Source organism: Vulpes vulpes, chromosome 9, assembly GCF_048418805.1.
Source record: "Vulpes vulpes isolate BD-2025 chromosome 9, VulVul3, whole genome shotgun sequence".
NCBI classification, from domain to species: Eukaryota; Metazoa; Chordata; class Mammalia; order Carnivora; family Canidae; genus Vulpes; species Vulpes vulpes.
In genome coordinates, this window is record NC_132788.1 from 65,779,578 (window position 1) to 65,790,732 (window position 11,155).

Consider the following 11,155-nt stretch of genomic DNA (forward strand, 5'->3'; position numbering starts at 1 on the left):
CCTTCGGATAATTGCTCCTTGCAGGAGCTGTTTGCAGAACTCACAGAGGCTCTCCTCACATGGCAGCAAAGTCTGAATATCAACCATATTTAGGAGCGAGGGATTGAAGCATATGTCAGAGCCAGAGAGAGGAACCAAGTGACAGCCTTCTTCTGGGAAGGAGTGTGAGTTTTTTACAGGCAGGGCTGCTTTTTCAGTGAACTTCTCCTCTTCATTTTTGAGTCCACCTGTTACCAGACCAGATGGCCCCCCGCTAGCCTTTTCTTTTACAGGCTTCAAATAAAATGCAACACCCTCTGAGATTTAACCAAATTCCACCCACTGACACTAGCTCCCTCTTTACCCAGGTGCTCTTAAAGTCATAGAATGTGACACCTACACAAGCTGACATTCACGATTGGGAAGAGGAGGCCCAAGTGGGTGCTCAGACTTTCATTGAGCCCTTCAATAAACGCTTGCTGGGCTCTCACTGGGGACCCAGCATCGTACTAGGTTTGCGGGTACAGATGAGCGAGGCAGCAACGGCCCTTCATGGAGTTTACAGTCCAGTGGCCACCAAAATAGGATCCATTTGTTTTTATTGAGAGAGGTGCTCTGAAGGAGAAGTAAATGTGACTTGAGGGTGTTTGCCAGAGGAGTGTGACATATTGGCTGACAGGGAGGCCCTCACCTAAAGGCAAGGCAGACAAGCTGCGACCAGAAGGAGAAAAGTTGGTGTTGGCTCAGAATGGGAGGAGGGAACAGACATTCTGAACACAAGGCTCTGTGTTTGCAAAAAAAAAAAAAAAAAAAAAAAAAGCCTGAAAGCTGGGACAAGGGTGCACAGCAGCTGCAGAGGAAGGCAGACGTGCTGGAACTCGTTGGCCTTAGAGAGACATGTGGCCATTCTCCTGAGGGTACAGCAGCATTCCAAACAGCAGAATGACACAGTGAGATCTGCATTTTTAAAAGACTCTTTTGACCTACAGCTAATCAGTAGCTGAGGGGGAGCTGGGCCTTGAATTTAAGTCTCCGGTCTCCCTGTCCAGTATTCTTTCTCACCAGCCCAGATGGTGAGTCCTGGTCTTAGCATTTGTGTTTGAGGAACCTCGTTCCATTTATGTCCAAACCCTTTACGAACGTCTGCATCTTCTGCATTGTCAGAGTGAAGAAGAGCTCGAAATGCAGGCCCACACGGATGGCCTGAGCCAAACCCCAGCTCTCTAATTTCTAGCTGTGTGGTCTTGGGAAAGTTAATTAACACTTTGGGCCTCAGTTTCTCATCTGTAAAATGAAAATAAAAATCCAGTTCGGATCACCCTAATGACAATTTAAATGATAATGCCTCTACTGTGTTTGACCTAAAATCAATACTCAATAAATAGGAACTCTTCTAATTGGAATTCCCTTCTCTGAGGGCGAGTCAACAATTTTTCCCAAAGTTTTCTGTACATAGTCTCTCAAGGTTTTCCAAGTTGAAAGTCACCTCTACATTTTGTTTCCCTGGTCATCCCTGCCCTGCCTTGGGGAGTAACCCAGGCCTGGGCAATCACAGTGCTCCAAGTCCATCCAGGGTTGGGTTATTGATTCAAAGAGGGCCAATGATAATCATGGTCTGGAATCCATATATAGATGCGATGAGCACAAAATTCTCTCTTCCTCACCGTTGAGGATGCTGACAGCCACATTAACCAGAGGCCAACACGCAGAGAGAAATTAGAAAAGCAGATCTGAGAATCAGATGAATAGAGAGGGAGTTCAGGCAGCACTGGGTCGCTGAGTCTAGCCCCTGAGGTCATGGTTGTCACAGATCTTTTTTTTTTTTTTAATCAGTTCTGTGAACTATCCCAACAGCCCTGCAAATTTCTCAAGTCACTAAATCCCCATCTTGCTTTAGCCAAGTCGAGAGGAGTTTTGACACTTGCAACCAAAAGAGCTCTGACATATTGTTCTGACATATTGTATATTTGTCAGGGTCACAGGCAATTCTGAATCATCGACTTAGAGCCCCAGTGTTCAGAGACCTCAAAAGGTCATCCAAGATAGCAGCTTTAAAAACAACAACAAAACAAAAAACAAACAAACAAACAAAACAAGACAAAACACCAAAAAAAAAACCTTTCAGTAGCAAAATCTTCTTTTCAATTTTCAAGGACCCAAATATATAAAACAGATAAAAGAGGAAGTCCTCTTAAAGCTGCAAAAATGAATGTGGGGGTCTTCAGCCCTGCCTATCATCTCCTGATTCTGCTCACCTCTGCTGCATCCACCTGAAAACAGTCCTCTGGTCCAACTTCCTACATCTGGAATCACCTTGACCACATCTTTGACACCTGGTCCTCAAGTCTCAACTGAACATGTCCACAGCAGGCAGCTGAGGAAGCCTGGAGGCGGTCCACTTCCTTTTGCAGACTTCTCTGGTAGCAGCATGGTTCCTCATCTGCCTCCTGGTAACACTCACCCATCAGGCTGAGTCCTTTGGGGTGAAACAGGGCTAATTAAACACACCTTTCTTATGGCAGCCCTTCCTGAAGGCAATTTTCATGTCCCACTTAGTTCCTGGCTTATGCAGCCTTAGTTACTTCTGACTATTCCTCATGGGACCTCATGTCCAGCTGGTGAGGTGCCTAAAATAGGCACACTGCTGTACAAGGTGTGATTTAAGGAGGGACAGAAAGACAGAAGGCTTAGAGAAAGTGTTTATTAAAACATGTGCGCGTGCACACACACACACACACACACACACACACACAGGTTTATGGCACCCCCATTACTTCCTGTGTGTAGCATTATCCCTGTGCCAGGCACTGTGTACAGGGCTGTACACACCTCCTTTTTATCCTTCCACCCTCACAATACATCCATAAATTCAGGGATTACTTTTATCTTAAAAGATGAGGCCCTTGTGGATCCCTGGGTTGCTCAGCGATTTGGTGCCTGCCTTTGGCCCAGGGCGAGATCCTGGAGTCCCGGGATCGAGTTCCACGTCGGGTTCCTTGCAGGGAGCCTGCTTCTCCCTCTGCCTATCTCTCTGCCTCTCTCTGTGTGTGTCTCATGAATAAATAAATACAATTTTTAAAAAAAGAAAAAAAAAAAAAGATGAGGCCCAGAGGAGTTAAAGTACCTGGCTCAAGTTTAAGAGCTAATATTTGATGAGACTGGGATTTGAACTCAGGTCTCACTTGACTCCAGAGCTGGGGGTCTTAGGTGTATTTCTATTAGAAGACATGGCTCTTCTTGCTGTTGGTTATCCAGCCCTGGAAGATGATAATATGGAGCACTGAAAGGATTGCATCGTGTGGATATATTTTTACAGGCTTTATATCACTGTGGTCAGGACACAAGGCAGTCACCTCCTTTGCAGGTGAGCCTTGGAGAATATCCTCTTTCAATTTATGTTTTTAATTGAAGTGTAACTGATATACAATATCCTATTAGTTTTGGGCGTGCATCATAATGATTTTATATTTTTATACATAATGAAATGTTCCCCATGGTAAGTCTAGCTGCCATCTGTCCCCGTATAAAGTTATTATAATATTATGGACTACATTCCCCATGCTGTACATTACATCCCAGTGACTTGTTTATTTTGTAACCAGAAGTATGTATGTCTTAATCCCCTTCACCTATTTCTCCTGTTCTGTGGCTCTGCTCCCCTCTGGTCACCAATACTTTGTTCTCTGTACCTATGAGTCGGTTTCTGTTATGTATTGTTTATTCGTTTGTTTTGTTCTTTTAGATTCCATGTATGAATGAAATCACATAGTATCTGTCTTTTGGAGACACTTCTTTTTAAACATAACATAGTCCTTGCATGTTAGAAATGATTTAATCTGTTATTTGAGCAAGCAATCAAAGATATGGGGCTCTGGGGTTGGAATGATAAGACATGACTGTCTGCGTGACCAAATTGATTGCAGTTAACCCAGCTTCCCTTTTTTTCTTGTCCATAGAGAACCTCTGAGTTCATCCACATCACGAACCTCACTTGGGATTCCACTGGGCTTAAGGAAGAGAATCTGGGGAGCAGCAAAGTGAAGGAACCAGCTTTGTCCAACTTGGAGCTCATGGTTTCACCAGAAAGGGAGCTCGGTCTCTGTTCCCTGCATTCTAGCTTCCGGGTCCCATCAGCATTCCATGGCTATGTCTGATGTTCCCTTCAAATGTGCCTTAGGGACGCCTGACTGGCCTAGTGCTCCTGGTGGAGCACAGGACTCTTGATCTCGGGGTTGGAGTTCCAGCCCCACACTGGGTATAGAGATTACTTAAGGAAACTTAAAAAAAAAAAAATCAAAGCTCAAAAGTTAAAAATAAAATTTTTTTTTCTGAGTGCCAGGTGTGAACCCTAATAGTAATATTCGCAATACTATGCCTGATGATTTTATTGAGAAATTGTTAGGCATAGGTACACACATCCTCTCACTTAACACTCACAACATCCCTACAAGCTAGTACTGCTATGATCCCATTTTAAAAGACATGGTCATTGAGGTCGGGGGAAACTGGATAACATATCAAGGTCTCTTGCCCAAGGTTGTCCATTTGTTAAAGGCATGGCTGATATTTGAATTCTGATATTTGACCTACAGCCAACTATCTTGATATATTAAGTGGAAAAAAGCAGGTTTCAAAACAGTATAGACCTGTATTCAACAATGAAAAGGAACAAAGCATGTTACATGCAACAACAGGGATGAGTCTCGCAATAATTATGCGAGGAGGCAAAGAAGCTAGATAAAAATGTACAGTGTATGAGTCCATGGACTTGATACATTCGATTGATAAAACTCTAGAAAACGCAGACTGATAGGGAGTAACAGAAAGCAAATCAGCTGTTGCCTGTGGCTGCAACGGGCAGGAGGGAGAGATTGTCAAGGCATGAGTAACCTTGGAGAGTGATAGAGTTCACTCCCTTGCTCCTCTGGATTGTGGTGATGGTTTCCCAGGCATATAGAAATGTCAAAACTATGGGGCACCTGACTGGCTCAGTCTGTGGAGTATGCGACTCCTTTAAAAAAATTATTTAAATTCAATTAATTAAATATAATGTATTATTGGTTTCAGAGGAAGAGGTGAGTGATTGATTCATCAGTTTTATGTAACACGCAGTGCTCATTAAATCATGGGCCTTCCTGGAGTGTGTGACTCTTACTCTTGGAATTGTAAGTTTGAGTCTCACATTGGGTGTAGAGATCACTCAAAAATAAAATCTTGGGGGCTGGGATCCCTGGGTGGCGCAGCGGTTTGGCGCCTGCCTTTGGCCCAGGGCGCGATCTTGGAGACCCGGGATCGAATCCCACATCGGGCTCCCGGTGCATGGAGCCTGCTTCTCCCTCCGCCTGTGTCTCTGCCTCTCTCTCTCTCTGTGACTATCATAAATTAAAAAAAAAAAAATCTTGGGGGCTCCTGGGTGGCTCAGTTAGCTAAGCATCTGCCTTTGGCTCAGGTCGTGATCCCGGGATCCTGGGATCGAGCCCCACATCAGGTTCCCTGCTTAGCAAGGAGTCTGCTTCTCTCTCTTCCTCTGTCCCTCCTGCCTGCTTGTGCTCCCCTCTCTCTCTCTCTCTCAAATAAATACATAAAATCTTTTTAAAAATAAAATGTTTTAAAAGAAGAAAGAAATGTCAAAACTCATCAAGTTGTGTAGTTATGATGCACATAGTTTATTGTATGACAATTATATCTTAATAAAGCTTAAAAACCTGTATTAGGTATGATTCTGGTTTGGTTTTTAAGGGGAAAAATGAAAACATATACAATGCATATGTTTGTAAATATATTTATATATTATTTCAAGTAACTTGCAAGGCTCTGTGTGATCTGGTGGTCTCTGACTGCCTCCCCAGCATCGTTGCTCACTACTGGCCCCTGAATGCTCCATGTTGGGCAGAGTCTGACCCTCCCTCCCTCCAGCGCCCCAAGCACTCGCTCACTTGTTTTTCTCACTTGTTATTCCCTCTACCGGGGACACTGTCTCAACTCCTCGCCTTTGCTTAGCTAACTCTTCTTGATTCTTTAGGCCTCAGCTAAGATGTCCTCTCCTCCCTCAGACCAAAGCACTTGCCTTTGCCACCCGGTACCCTAATTGTTGAATACTGTTCCCTGTAGTTACCTGTTAAGTTTCGTGAAGGCAAGAGACTGGTTTGTGGAGGAATTCTTAATAAGTAGCACCACACCCGCCACATGGTGGGTATTCACTAGATATGTGATTAAATGAATGATCAAAATGATATTTTAAAATCCTAGTGAATAAGGACATCTGTATACTAACATAGTAGTGTTTAAAAGCTTATGTTGGGCAGCTCCAGTGGCGCAGCGGTTTAGCGATGCCTGCGGCCTGGGGCGTGGTCCTAGAGACCTGGGATCGAGTCCCACTTCGGGCTCGCTGCATGGAGCTCGCTGCATGGAGCTCGCTGCATGGAGCTCGCTGCATGGAGCTCGCTTCTCCCTCTGCCTGTGTCTCTGCCTCTCTCTTTCTTTCTCTCTCTCTCTCTCTGTCTCTATGAATAAATAAATAAGAAAAATCTTTAAAAAAAGGAAAAACTTTTTAAAAAAATAAATAAAAGCTAATGTGATGGAGATTCTCCAAAATGTGCACCAGCATAATGTTAGATGCACATCTGTAGGGTGCACATCAACATAGCCTGTCACAGGGGCACCTGGGTGACTCAGTTGATTGGGCTCTGCCTTTGGCTCAGGTCATGAGCCCAGGGTCCTGGGATTGAGCCCTGCATCAGGTTCCCTGCTCCTCAGAGAGGCTGCGTCTCCCTTTCCCTCTCCCTCTGTCACTTTGCCCTGCTCCTGCTTGCTCTCTCTCAAATAAATAAAGAAAAACTTTTTAAAAATTGCCTATCACAGGGACACTTGGGTGGCTCAACGGTTGAGCGTCTGCCTTCGGCTCAGGGCGTGATCCCAGAGTCTCTGGATCAAGTCCCACGTCGGGCTCCCTGCATGGAGCCTGCTTCTCCCTCTGCCTGTGTCTCTGCCTCTGTGTGTGTGTGTCCCTCATGAATAAATACAATCTTTTTTAAAAATTGCCTATCACAGAGCAGTTAGGAATATAATATTTAGAGTCAATCACACGTGATTCTACCAGTTGCCGGCTAAGTAACCTTGGGCGAGTTAGTTTCTCTCTCTGGGCCTGTCTTCTCCCTCTAGGGGGATTGGGAGACTGCACGGTTAGGGAGCGCCAATGAGGCCGTGCACGGGAAGCGCTTGGTGCAGAAGCAGCGCACTAGGTGCTCGGCTACTCTTACGCTGTGCAGCGCCTGTGTCGGACCAGCTGAGTATCATCTGCCGGCCAACACCTCACGTCCATTCGAGTTCTCTTCTTTTACCAAACATTTCTCAGCGGCCCCTACGGGAACCTTACAGGGAGGTGACATGATGTTATCGTCACCCATTCTGAAGGGAAGCTGGGACCCAGAGGAGCTAAATGACTACCCCAATTACAGAGAAGACAGCTGCGTGGCCCCCAGAGCCCATCCGTAGTAGTATAGCACCCTACAGAGGCTACCTGCTGGGTCTTGCCAGCTCCTCAGACACAAAAGTGACTGAAAGCCCCGATCTACCTCCCGAGGCAAGCCCAAGGTTTTCTGGCAGTGCCCGGACTCCGCGTTCCCTCAGCCACCAGGCCGAATCCTGTTCCGACCATTTTATCTCAGTTGCATCTCACCTCAGGCGGCTGATAACCTCTGACTGCTCGGCTCCAACAGCAGGTGGAACACAGCCTCCTTTCCTCAGACCTCACCACAACCCCTCCAGAAACTCCCTGGCCTGGCAGAGGCACACCCCGGCCACCACCCCCGCCCAGGCAGGCCCCCCATCCCCCCTCCTCCTCCTCACACTTGCTGCTCCTCTGTTTTCCCACGACTGCCCTCCCTCTGGACTGTTCTTTTCCCACAGAAATACTGAAATCTCCTCATTTGATTAGGCAAGACCACTTCACCATCACACACACACACACACACACACACACACACACACACGCACACACACCTCAGATTATCATCTTGCCTGGAAGCTCAGCCCTCAGCCAGAGAAAGGCCCACTGAACCTGGCTCGCACTTCATCCATCTCACAATTTGGAAGCTTCAGTTTGTTTGGCTCAGCACCAAAACCTGTTTGATGGTGTGCTCCATTTTGTATTTTTTTCCTGATATTTAAAAAAAAAAAAAAAAAGGACACGTGTCACATAAAACCTCGGTTTCAGGCTTCTTTCAAAAACACGGGGAAGACGTGACAACACGTCAAACGTGGCCGCAGCAAGCTGACGTGCAGTAATGGCTGCCCCCCTCAGCCAGGCGAGACTGCTACTCTTCACCAGAATCCACCAGGATCCTGGGTTTGTGTGACTCAAGAGTCTGGCCTCTGGAAGCAGCTGAGTTGTAATCCCTTCTCTGGCGATATAACCCAACTGGCAGAAGTTTTGCGTCAGTCCTCTTCCTTCCCTTCTGTAAGTGGAAAGACCCAGTATAGAGATATTCATTTTTCCACTGATGTAAATTATACTACCACCCCAAATTAGATAGCAGAAACAGTTACATGCAGTTTGGTTTTAAATACATTTTCCACCCCAATGCAAAAATGTTATACAGCATATTTAGAATCTTTCCCCCTCTCACAGTAAAAGGTTTTTTTTTTTTTTTTCATGACAACTAAAATTCCCATTATTCAACTGTCTACCATGTGCTTTGAGATTTGGGGATGATTCTAGCTGGTTCCAGAATTGTAGCTGAAGAAGCATAATTTATATCTTATGAGTAGCTTGCAGCAACGTAGCCCCTAGCACATTTGAGTTAATGCTCATTAATTGAATTGCTTTTCAGCTTACCGGTTAAAGTTCAACGCATATTTTCAAAGGTAGCTCCAATTCCTCTTAGGCCTGACTCCATTTTTGCTACCTCTCCCAATGTGCAAATGAGCAGACCCTCAATTTCTTCCAATGGTCCTTAGCCTGGAGCAGAGACGGACTGGTCCTAACTATGTAAACTTTCTCAGTGCTGACATTGAATATCCATGTGATTTGTTTTCACTTGAAGAGTGCCCTGCAAACACCATCTGAGAGGGCAGAGCAATTCCTAAAGCAGCAGTTCTCAACGTGTGGTCCCTGGACCTGCAGCATCAGCAGCATCTGGGAACTTGGAAATGCAGGCCCTCCCCCCCCCCCCAGACCTACTGAATCCAAATCTGAAGTTTAACAAGAGCCCCAGTTGATCCAAAATAAATAAATAATAAACAAGGTCATTCCTTCAGTGAAGAGGACAGTGAAGTAAATAGAAGAGAGGGTGATATGACAGTGACTAGAAAGAGGCCACTTAAAAAAAAAAAAAAAGAGGCCACTTTCCATAGAGCAGCTGTTCTCAAAGGTTTTGGTCTCAAGGGGCTATTTACACTCTTGAAGATAGTGGAGGACCCTAATGAGCTTCTTTCCCCTAAGCTGTATCTACCCGGAGTTGCCGTTCTAGAAGTTAAGACAAGTAACTTTTAAAAATATTGCCAGTTCATGGAAAATAGCAAATTTGACATATTGACATACGTTTGAGGAGAGTAGCTCTATTTTCTAAAACAAATGGAATTAATGAGCAGAATGGCACATTTTTGCAAATCTTCTTTAAATGTCTGCCTTAATAGAAGACAGCTGGATTCTCGTATCTGCTTCTGCAGTCCGTTGCAGCACCCCGTGTCTTGGGGTCTTTGGAAAACTCTAACCGCACACTTGGGAGAGAAACCGCGACAACGGCAGGTACCCTCTTGCCATGGTCACGGAACTAGTTTTGGCGCTCATACCCCTGGAAGGGTGGGCGTCCCCAGGCCGCGAGGGCCGGTGCTGTGAGGCGTGATGGAGAAAGGCCTCACAGCGCAGTGGCCTGTGGAGCAAGTTCTCAATGATCTGTCCTGGGTGGGAAGACTTCTCAGTTTAAATAACACAGAGGTTGTGCAGCGAGGGTGTCCATGGGACTTCTGGCCCCACCTTGGTCCTAGAGAAGCTGCGGGACGGTGGACAGGTCCCTTGCCCTCTCTGAGCCTCAGTTTCCCGGTGTGAGGAGTGCGCTCTCTAATATTCCAGCCTCACCCCCGCTCCCCGCCCCCATCCCCACCCCAAGTGCGTGGGAGGTCCCGGCGGGAACCTTAGCGTAATCCCGCGTTTGCCCAGCAGAGGGCGATGGAGACCGGCCCTGGCCGGACACCTTGCGCTCCGGGCCCTCGACCTCCCCACGCAGACCCGAGCTCCCCTCGTGATCGGGGCGGCCTCCTTGGCCCCAGCTGGCCCCCAGGTCTCGTAGGCGACCCGGGCCACCTCCCGGTCGCCCCCGGGAGCCAGAGCGCCCTTCATATTGAGCCGACGCTCGGGAAGCCTGGGAAGAGCAGAGGGAGGGGAAGAACTGGTTTAGGCAAAGACACATTTTTCATTTGTCTCCCCCCCCCGCCCCCCCGCCCCCGGGCCTCTCGGTGAGGAGCCACCCAGGAGCTGTTGACTCCTCACAGGGAAAGCCGGGCGGGGCGGCCGGAAGGGAACAAGACGGAGCGCTGCGCCAGCTCTCCCAGGGGGCTGCCCGCCTGCAGGCGCGGGGCTGTGCTTGCATCAGCGCGGCCCGGACCGGGGCAGCGGCCGCCGGCGACGTCAGCCGCCTTCCCAGAAGAATTCCACTGCCTGCGGCCGGCCCGGCGGTGTGGGGGCGGGGGCTTTTGGTTTCGGAGGATGACACCACTCGCTAGCTGCGTCTCCGGTTCGCGCTCTGTTGTCATGGAGACCACAGCATCTTGGCAGCCTGGGTGAGGCCAACCTGCCCGAGAAGTGACCCGGACCTACTCAGGAAACCACCAGCCGGCCCAGTGAGATGGGGCTGCAGGTCCTGGGTTCTCCCCTGGGGACGCCCTGCTGGGCCACCTTCCTTGTCATGCAGGATTGTCAAGACTCCAAGCACCCTCACCCAAAGGGCTTGGAAACAGCACCCCCCCCCCCACTGCTCCAGCCCAAATAGAAAGAGGAGTCCTAAGACGGAATGTGCCTGGCAAAACAGACTTTTCAATCCTCTGAATTATTGTTTTTTTTTTTTCTTCTTATCTTTCTATGGAGCAGTTTCTTTCTTTCTTAAGATTTTATTTATTCATTCATGAGAGACACAGAGACATAGGCAGAGGGAGAAGCAGGCTCCCTGCGGGGAACCCC